The 10,380-nt window shown below is 39.1% G+C and overlaps 1 non-coding gene across 1 annotated transcript; it reads left to right on the top strand.

Annotated features, from left to right (window-relative positions):
* Positions 1 to 1,561: 1,561 nt before the first annotated feature.
* LOC145612803 (small nucleolar RNA R71) lies at positions 1,562 to 1,667 on the top strand. The gene has a single exon (XR_014106722.1). It is a non-coding gene; the product is annotated as a small nucleolar RNA R71 (small nucleolar RNA).
* Positions 1,668 to 10,380: the final 8,713 nt, after the last annotated feature.

The raw sequence follows: 10,380 nt of genomic DNA, 5'->3' as shown, positions 1-10,380 counted from the left end.
AGGGATGGAAAAACTACCCGGATCCTTCAACTTGGCGGGAAGTTTGTTGGAAAGGATTGCACTACAATTGGCGGTCAAGCTCACCGTTTCACACTCCCTTCTCCCACTCAATAGATCTTTCAAAAACTTAGAGTAATGGGGCATTTGTTTCATAGCATCTACAAAAGGAAGGGAAACATGCAAATTCTTGATCACATCCAAAAACTTCCCAAATTGAGCATCAAGCTTAGCTCTCACAAATCTTTGGGGAAAAGGTAGCCTCTCCTCTCTAGGTTGGAGATTTAGGGGCAAGGGGGTGGTCTCTTTTTCCTTTTGCACCTCAACATCCTTCTCCCTCTCAACATTATAAGGTTCCTTGGTTCTCTCATCCCCCCTCTCTAACTCTACTTCATTTCGAGGTTCCTCCTCAACTAAGGGGTCACTCCCTACTACCTTTCCACTCCTTGTTGTCACATCATACAAAGGTTTTGGGTTGACTCCTTGACTAGGGATAGAGGAAGAAGAAGAAGAAGAGGAATTGGAAGCAAGTTGGGCAATTTGGGTTTCAAGCATTTTCATATGAGCATTGGCTCGCTTTTTATCCTCCTCATTTCTCTTCTTTTCCTCCTCATGCATTTTCATGATGGCATCTAGCTTAGCCATCACGGGATCATTAGGAGGGGCCTCAATTTGAAGAGGTTGTTGAGGTGGAGGAAGTTGGGCTTGATGGAAACCCGGAGGCCTATTGGTTTGGGCATAATTAGAAACATTTTGGCCCCTATTGCCTCCGGTGCCTTGGTTGGGAACATTGCTTTGTCGATTGTTTCCCATGTTACCTTGATTACCAAAATTTTGATTTTGATGGTCATGGTATCGGGAGTTGGGTTGTTGGTTTTGGTAGCCATACCCCCTTTGGTTAGAGTAGCCTCTTCCATTGAAATTGGAAGGGCCTCCCCCACCATGGTATTGGTTACCATAACCACCACCACTTTGGTTCCAACCACGGTTTCCACCTTGATTCCAATTCCCCATTTGATTGGAGTTTGGCCTCAAGTTCCCTACATTTTCCATTCTAGGAGCAAAATTCATAGCATTGACATCTTCTACATTATCATCATGTTCATAGGGAGGGGGTTGAACTTCACAAGCATACACATAATGGGAGGTATCATGATCATAGGTTTCACAATTTGAGCAAAACATACATCCTTGAGGCATTTTATTATAAGAAGAGGGGGAAGAAGTGGCCATACCATTGCCTCCCTTGGTTGAAGGGGAGGTATTACCATGAGGGTTGGACCTTTCTTTCATCATTTCGTCCATTTGCTTGGCCATCTTGGAGATTTGGGAAGAAAGGTTGTTGATTGCGTTGGCTTGCTCCAATGCATAGACACCTTTGCTAGAAGTGGCCTCCCTTTCTCCTTCGTACCAATCATCATAGTGCTTTGCGGCCTCCTCTATGATGCATTCCACTTCATCCTCTCCCTTGTTCATGATTGGACCGCCGGCGGCGGCATCTAGGCTTGTTCTCCCATGAGGTGAGAGACCTCCATAGAAAGTGTGGATGAGTTGGTACTTGGGTATCCCATGATGTGGGCATTGACGTTGAAGCTCCTTGTACCGGTCCCATGCCGCACTTAGAGTCTCACCACTCTTTTGGCGAAAACCTTGAATTAAAGATCGAGCCTCGGCGGTCTTCCTATGGTTATAAAATCTCCTCAAGAAAGCCGTAGTCAATTGGTCCCAAGTTGTGAGAGAATTAGGGGGCACCTCCTTCTCTAGCCATTCTAGACCTCTCCCAATTAAAGAAAATGGAAACATCTTGACGCGGATATACTCTTGAGTCACTCCGTTGGCTTTGATCGTGTCACAATACTTCTCAAATTCTTTCAAATGCTCATGAGGGCTCTCAAATTTTCCACCCGAGAATTGTTTCCTCTCTATTAAAGCAATCAAATTGGGCTTGATTTCGAAATTGTTGGCTTGAGTGGTAGGGGTTAGGATCCCACTTTGGGCTCTAAAGGCTTCGGGAGCCCCAAGACGACTCAAAGGTGTATTCTCTCCCATTTTAGAACCTTCTTCACTTTCGGACTTAAAGATTGAAAAGGGGTTGATTTCCGGACTTGATGGTGAATTAGGGCTATCTAAGTCTTCACTTGAGGGTGAAGATGGTGGAGTATCTTCCAATTCTCTTACTCCTTCTTTCGTTGGGGTGTGAGAATTTCTACTCCTCGCTCTCGCTTCTCTTCAAAGTAAGGACAAAGATCTTTCTAGCTCCGGATCAATGGGAATCAAAGACCTTGAGCGAGTTCGTCCTCTGTTCATACAACAAAGCTAAGGAGAACGTAAGCACTGACAAGTAATAAGAAGTAACAAATACTAACAAACAAGGAATGAGATAGTCTCAAATAAAGTAATGAAAAAGCAATGGAAGCCGTCTCCCCGGCAACGGCGCCAATTTGACAAGGGAATAAACGCGTCGTGAAATTGTCTATCCCTAGATCAAATATAATTTATACACCTAAACAAACCTAATACAAGTATAAGGCAAGTATAGGGGTCGAACCACAAGGAGACATCCATAAACACCACATTCACTACTTAATACTTAAGCTACCTCGGAACGAGAAGTGTGAAAAGCTAAAAAATTAAACTAGAGATTAAGAATGATTAAAATCAATATAACTAAGCACCAAGGGAAGTAGGTAGATGTAGTTGCCAACTTATCATGCAATAACACGGAAGCAAAGCAATGGTAAACTAAGCATGCAAGAATATCGAATTAAAGCTCAATCTAACCGCCTTCCGGGGTTAATCAAATTCTCCTAACATAGCCTCCATGTTTCCACACTAGAACCATATATTAGAAGGTGCAATTAAAGAACTATCGATAACAATGAACCTTAACTAAGTCAACTTTTGTTTCTTGTTAGCAAAGATTCATCTTTAATCAACTAACAATGTGCACTTGCAAGAAGATTAAAGAATATCAAACATACAAAGACTTTAATCACCATTAACAAAACCCCAACATCATAAGCATGAATCAATCAACAACTACACCATCCCCACACCCTTGGCTAGGTGACTACTCGCAAATCATATTGAAAACAATATCAATCATCAAATCAATAAGCATCAACATGATCAATAAGCAATGAAGGAAAAATCAAAATAAGCAAATAAAACTAAATACAAAAGTAAAGAAAGAGAGTAAGAGATTGCTCATTAATTGAAGATGAAGATTTACAAAGATTCAATCAAGCTCCTTCTTCAATATCCAAGTTCATCAATGGAAATCCACACTTTCTCTCTCTACTAATGAAGTTTCTCTCACTAGATTAGGGTTAAATTGTTTCTAAGTAATGATAGATGATCCACTAAACTCCTTACGACCTATATATATAGGTCCCTTAAAAGATACAAAAAATACGAAATAAAAAGACTGCAGCTCAGCGGTGCGCGCCCGCGCAGAAGTTGTGTGTGCGCCCTCGCAGATCTTGCGCGCCCGCAGATCTGTGGGTACGGAGAATGAAACCCATGGATGCGCGCCTTCTCTCAGCAACACTGCGCGCCCGCGCTTGAGGAGTGTGCGCCCGCACACAAGGCGCACACATGGCGCAGGCAACACTCTGTTTTGATTCTGCTTCTGATGCTGTTCTGTGCGGGTTCTCCCAGAGCTGCGCGCCCGCACACATCAAGGTCGCGCGCCCGCACACGAAGCGCGCACAAGGCGCACAAATCTTCTGCTTGTGTTCTGTCTATGGAGCCATCCTGCGCGGGTTCTCACAGTGCTGCGCGCCCACACACAGGGGAGTTTGGGATGAATTGCTCTTCTTCCAATGTCTTGATTCCTACAAAACAAAAACAAAGAAAACAAGGAGAAAGGCAAACAAAGAAAAGAGGAACAAAAAGGAGAGAAAGGGGGCAAACAAGCTACAAATGGGTGGGAAAAACCCGCAAAGAGAACACTAAATTGTGGCATAAATGCCACTCATCAGGCTGACGGGGGGAATGGGGTGGCTGGGGTAGTTTTAGGCTTTTTTTTTTTTAATTTTTTTTATTTTGAATCAATTATATGCTGACACGTAGGCATTGTGAGCCCCACTAACTGATTCCATCAATGAATCGATTAAGTGGTGGTGATTTCCAATTTTGAGAACTTTTGGTGGTGTTAAAATAAAAGTTTTTTTTGGTAGTCTTAAAATCCATTTTTGTGCTTTTTTGAAGTGTTAAAAATCAGAATTTTCTTAATTTTAATCCCTTTTTTAATGTCAAATTTGGCCCATAACCCAGATTTTCGCCCAAAAATACTGAATTTTGGGTGGAAAAGGCGTTCTGGAAATGGTTTTACCCCTTTGGCACTGTGCTTTTAGCCAAATTCCGACAAGAAGTGCCTTTTTCGAGGGATTTTTCGTTTTGACGAAAAATTTTAAGTCTTTTCTTACCTTGAAATTAATGGCACAACATGGTGATTATGTGTTTGATTATTTGCATTATTTATCTGCATTTTTTTTAATCTCTTTAAAGCATAATTACTTGGTAGTATTTGATGCTTAAAAGATTAATTTATTTTCACCTAATTGCAAAAGAATTGCTTTGTAGTGTGAAAATTTTTGTTTTGAGGCTTCCTAAGTTCTAAAGATTCAATCTTAAATTATGTTAAGTGATTGAAACTTTGAAAGTCACTAAATTCCATGATTTTTGTGTTGAACTTTGTTGTTTTATATCATTTTGGTTGTTTGGAAACATAAAGTTTCAAACTTTGTGATAGAATTTTGGTTATCTTCATATTGGAAGATATAATTTTCAAGGATTCACAAAATTTAGATGTTGGATTTTTCATTTGAACATTAATGTTCAAATTTTTCCAACTCCCTCTTACTTTTTTAACATCTCAAGTTTAATTTAAATTAAAAGTGAGAAATTGCCTTATTTTGTTGTTGCACCAAGCCAAACGAATTTAATTAAGAATGGTTCTTGGAATTATTTTGGTTAGTTGCACTTTGAAAATTTTATTTTTAGTTAGAGTTGTTTAAATTTTTCATTTTGCTCATTAATTTAGTTCTAAAATTAATTTAGAATTAATTATAAAAGTCACGCAAAATGGGATCAAAATCCCGAGGCTATGGCACGCAAAACGAGGCAAAAAAATCTCACTTGGCTAGCCGAGCTACATAGCAACCCGCATGTGGCTGCCAAGGAGGCTGCCCCATCTTGCATGCGACCATGTGCGTGGCAGCAGCATACAGCCACATCAGCCACGCAGCAGTAGCACCAGCAAGCGCCGGCTGTGCGTGCGGCAGTGGGGCAGCACAGGGCTGCTTGGTACGGCCGGGTGTCCGGGGCATTGGGTGCGTGTGCTAGGTGCGGTAGAGTTGTGCGTGTGAGCACATATGCCTCGTGTTAAGGCAACATTAACTTTTGCATTTTACCGTTTTATTTATTTTAATTAATCTTTTTTATTTTAATTAAAATTTTTGGGAGGCTAGGCCTCGGTTTTGTGCGGCATTGGCAAAATTTTGTTTTGACAAGTTTGGGGTCTACCGGCTTAATTAATTTGATTAATTAAGTTGGATGCGTAATTTAGTGGAAGCTTCAATTATTAATGACGTCAATTACATAATCGGTTAAACAACCTTGACTAGTTTTAATTAGGCGAGTTAATTAGATTACACCTAGATTTGGTACTAGTGCTCGCGTTTGTTTAATGCAATTTTACTTGCTTGTTGTTGTAAAATGCATGGGCCATTCACAAATAGTGAATGGATGAATGGAGAATGTATATTCTCTCACAGGTTTTATGAAATGGCAGCTAGTGGGACCCGATTTGGATAGAAAATACGGACTACGTGCCGTGATGTACACATTCTATACCATATTTTACCCTCGGTTTTTAGCTATTTTTGTGTGATTTCTAAGCTCTACGGAGCTATTTCTCGCTAATATCCTCTTCTCTAGTGTGGCTTGGTCTATTTGATTGATTTTACAGGCATATGAAGATTTTCGGATGATTTGGACGCATTTTGGATTGCCACGAGAGCTTAGTGAGATGGAAGAGATTTTTCCCGTGTCCGCCCTGTAGGGCAACATTGCCCTGGCAGCCAGGGCGAAGAAGAAAAGAAGTGAAAAGTTCATCCTCCGTCCGCCCGGACCGGGCGCCATTGCCCTGGCAGACCGGGCGAACAAGACATTGTGCGAAAAGCCAAGTTGTTTGTCCCGCCCGACCGGGCGGCTTTGCCCGGTCTGACCGGGCGGAGTTTTGCGGATTCTATTTTCAGCTGATTTCGGGTTTTTTATTTTAAGGGATATAAATACCCCTTTGTAAAGCCCGATTAAAACACTTAGTTATTATCTTAGCAGCTAAAAAACACTTTTAGAACCCTAATATTCTCTCTAGTTCTAGATTACATTCGATTTTCAAGTTTTGATCTTTGTTCATCAACAATTGGTACTTTTCTTCATTCAAGCAATTGGTATTCATCTTTATTTCTTCTTTTACTTTTCATTGCTTATTAATCATGTTTTCTTCATTGAATATTGTTTTTGCTTTCGTTAATATGTGTGAGTAGTTTCTTTATTCCAAGATCTAGCGGAACCCGAATATGATTGATGCATGATTTAATTCTTTAAATTCTCTAATGATAATTGCAATTGAATTGCTTAATTGATTGTGCTCATGCCAATATTAGATTAGGGATAATTAGTATTGTTAATAATCCATTGTTTTAATCACAACGGGACTTGGGTTTTGACGGATTTGAATAAATCAATTAAGGGTGTGAAGTTCATCACGGAAGTAGGTGAACGGATGATTAGGAAGTTAGAGTAATGTGCTCAAGGTCTTTAATTTACATGATTCCACGGAAGTAGGCTTGATTGTGATTAGAGAAGCCATTGATAACTCGGGAGAGACCATTGGTATTATTCATGGATTACTTTTCCTCATTAATCAATTGAATTATATGTTAGGGGTAGAACGGCTATTGCATTAATTGTATTCGTGGTGATGCTTGATCTTGGATGTTTTTAGCATTGATTTATCATATTATTTAGTTTAATCGCTTTAATTACTTCTTTAGTTATTGATTCTCATTCGTTTGATTTGGTTACTTGCTTAGTAATTGCTTGAGTCTATTTAATTAGTTGAACCATAGTCTCTTGGGATCCGACCCTTGCTTGCCCGTCTACATAGTAGTGGTCTAGTTAGGTTTATTTTTGTTAGGTACGCGACACGCCTACCATGCCGTTATGTATTTTTGTAAATCTAAATACGGTCTACGCACCGTTGATTAATTTTGTACCTTAATATTTAGATTTATCCTAGTCGTAGACACTAGTATTTGCATAGTTTGGTTAAGTCTTGAAGACGGAGTTTCTTGGAAGACGAAGCCTCGAATTGCAAATGAAGACCTTTGAAGACTTGAAGAATTCAAGGGGTCATGCTAGTTGCCAATATGCATCTATAATTTCGCGTTATATTTTATGCTTATGTATAAGTGAATGATATGTTAGATGCATGTTTAGGTTTTCTTTATATTGCGATGATTAGTTAAGTTCACTTAAATCAACCAACATAGAAATCCTAGGTCCCTAATAATATTAAGTCAAAATTGCCTTTCTGAAACAACACTTACTAATTAGAAGAGGGTGATGGTAGGCTACGCCAAAGCGAGGTGCCATCGCTACTCCAAAGGTGCATGTTGGTTTTGGTTGAACTCATCGGTATGAGTGAGGAGTTCTCACATACCGTGGCAAAAGAGATACATCGTCAAGATGCATTAGATGCGACGATTATCTAACCAAGAATGGCTTAGAGCCATTAGCAAGGAGTTGCTTACCTTAAAAGATTGAGTGTTTTTAAGACAAGACAAAGCCATTAGCAAGTAAGCCATTAGCAAGGATCTTGGAATCGCCTTATTTTCGCCAAATAGGGACAATTTTTATGCGTAAATAAGACGTTTAATAAGATTGAAGTTTGCATGAATGCTTTTTAATTTCAAACTTATTATGTTCTTGATAAATGGTTATACTTTGCACTTATATTTATAGTACTCTAAATCAAATAATATTGCTTCCATGATTGGTAAAGGAAATCCTTGAGAATAGTTCTCAAAGAAAGGAAAAGCTTTTCTAAAATACTATTCTCATAAATGACTTTTATAAAGTCCGGAAGGACGGTTGGACATTATGTATTCAAAATACTAGGTAGTTTTGATAAAACATGAGGTATTGAGTTGTAAACTCAAGATTGTCAAATATTTGACAACCAACGTATCTTTTTTGCATCATACATAAATGAGTAGGACTCGTTGATGTAGTAATTCGAGTATGAATTAATGGGAAAGATGGAACTTTGTTTTACGGCGCACTAGGTGCTTGATTATGCCTAACAAAGTATAAAAGTCAAGGGAACTTAAAGAAATGATTCTTAAAGTAAAATTACGAGATATTGTATGATAAAAAATATAGGAAAGAAGGAACGAAGAAAAGGAATTTGAACTCATGAGTTCATGTTATTGTAGTTAACTTAGCAATTCGTTATCTTCACACGTATCAGATACTGCTTGAGTGTTCCACTATGATAGTGACCTCAAACTATTGAAGTTAAACAAAGTTATCAATTTAAAAGCTTAGAATGAAGCAAGAAGAACTACGTCAGTTTTAAGGCTGTATGCTTTGTTTAAAGACCTTTTGAACTAAAGGCTGGAACGAATAAATGGTTAGTATTATGTTCCATAGTCAGCAATTGATCCGTTTACACAAGGAAAGACTCACATTTAAATTAATGAGCAACAGTTACGAGATTTATTTGAATGGCATGGTTATCCAATCCATGAGTGATGGGTGTCATAAATGGCACCCATTTGATGAGTATTTAGGTTGTTTTCATCCTCTTTTCATAACTTTTTTGCTCAATAAATGTTTAGTTTTATGCTTTTTCTCTCTATTTTACCTTTCTTCTCTTATTTTGTGGTTTTTGTGCATTTCTATGGCTTTTCTAGTATTTTCTCTTTTATTTGTTCTATTTTTGTTATTTTAGTTATTTTTCGTTTATTTTCGATTTTATAGATTTAGTTTTATTTTATTTTAGTTTATTTTATTTTATTTTCATTTTCATTTCATTTCATTTTCTTTCCTTTATTTTCTTTTCATTTTATTTATTTTCTTTCTTTTATTATTTTCATTTTCATTTTATTTCTTTTAATTTTATTTGTTGGTTTTAGTTTTATTTTACTAGATTTTCTTTCTTGGTTTTAATTGTGATTTGTAGGTGAATGTTCCAATTTCAAGTCCTTGCGCTCTCAAGCCGGGTAGTCTTGAACCCACTAAAACGGTGTGTTGCTACTGCATACTTTAGTGTTCATCAAGAGCGTGTTGTGAGGGTGATGCTCGCGCCCACCGACTACTCAATCCCAAGCTACTTTCCTTGCTTCCGCTGCCCCTCCACACAACCAGCATAACAGTAGCAACGACCCCAAAACAACCACCATCACACCACCAAACCTGCCACTAGTTCACCACCAGCCCACACCAATTACACACCACCACCATTTGCACCACCTTTCCCTTGTTTTTCGGCAACCTTTACATCTCACAAAGCAACCCCCTGCTCAGCCGCAACTAGCGCCACAAGTCCAGCAACAACCTCTAACGTCTAGAAACAGCCACCATCACCACCTTATACCTCCAGAAACCGTAGCCACAAAGCAGTAATTTTCGGTAGCAGCACGTAGCTTCCTAATGAGTGTCATTTATGGCACTCATTTGATCTCTTTTAGGATGATTTTCATTTCATTTTGTAGCTTTTTTCCTTAGTTTTTCTTAGATTTGCTCTTTATTTTGTTAGTTTGTGCTTTTCGTAGTTAGTTTCTTTATTTTGTGTATTTCTTTGTTTATTCGTTCTTTTTCCCTTTTATTTGTTTGTTATCGTTTGTTTTTAGGTTGTGATCGAGTTTCCAAAGATTCCCGAGCTTCCCTCCTACATTTCTCATCATGTTGGATGCCTTGTGTTAGCTTTTGGAGCTTCAAGTTGGAAAGAACTCAAGGGGCAAGTCTAGAGACCGGTGTACGTATGCGGTGGGGGCGTCATCTTTGCCACAAACCCACCAAAATACTCATTTTAAGACTGCATACTTTGATGTTCATAACCATCACCTAGACATGCGCACAAGGTTGAGCAAGGTCGAAGAAGAGGAGAAGAGAGACCCTGCCAGGTGCGGGCGCGCACGGCTGTGGTGCGGCCGCGCACCTGGGTGGTGCGACCGCGCATATGCTATGTGCGGCCGCACCTACCTGGGTGCTCTGTCCGTACCCTTCTCCGTGCGCCCGCGCCTCCCGAGGTCTATTTTTCGACGATCTAACCGACTTTTCCTTTGTATCTTTGCTATATATAGTCTT

Source organism: Chenopodium album, chromosome 24 (genome assembly GCF_948465745.1).
Source record: "Chenopodium album chromosome 24, dcCheAlbu1.1, whole genome shotgun sequence".
NCBI lineage: Eukaryota > Viridiplantae > Streptophyta > Magnoliopsida > Caryophyllales > Amaranthaceae > Chenopodium > Chenopodium album.
Note: the sequence above shows the minus strand (reverse complement) of the source record. Positions and strands in the feature narration are given on the sequence as shown.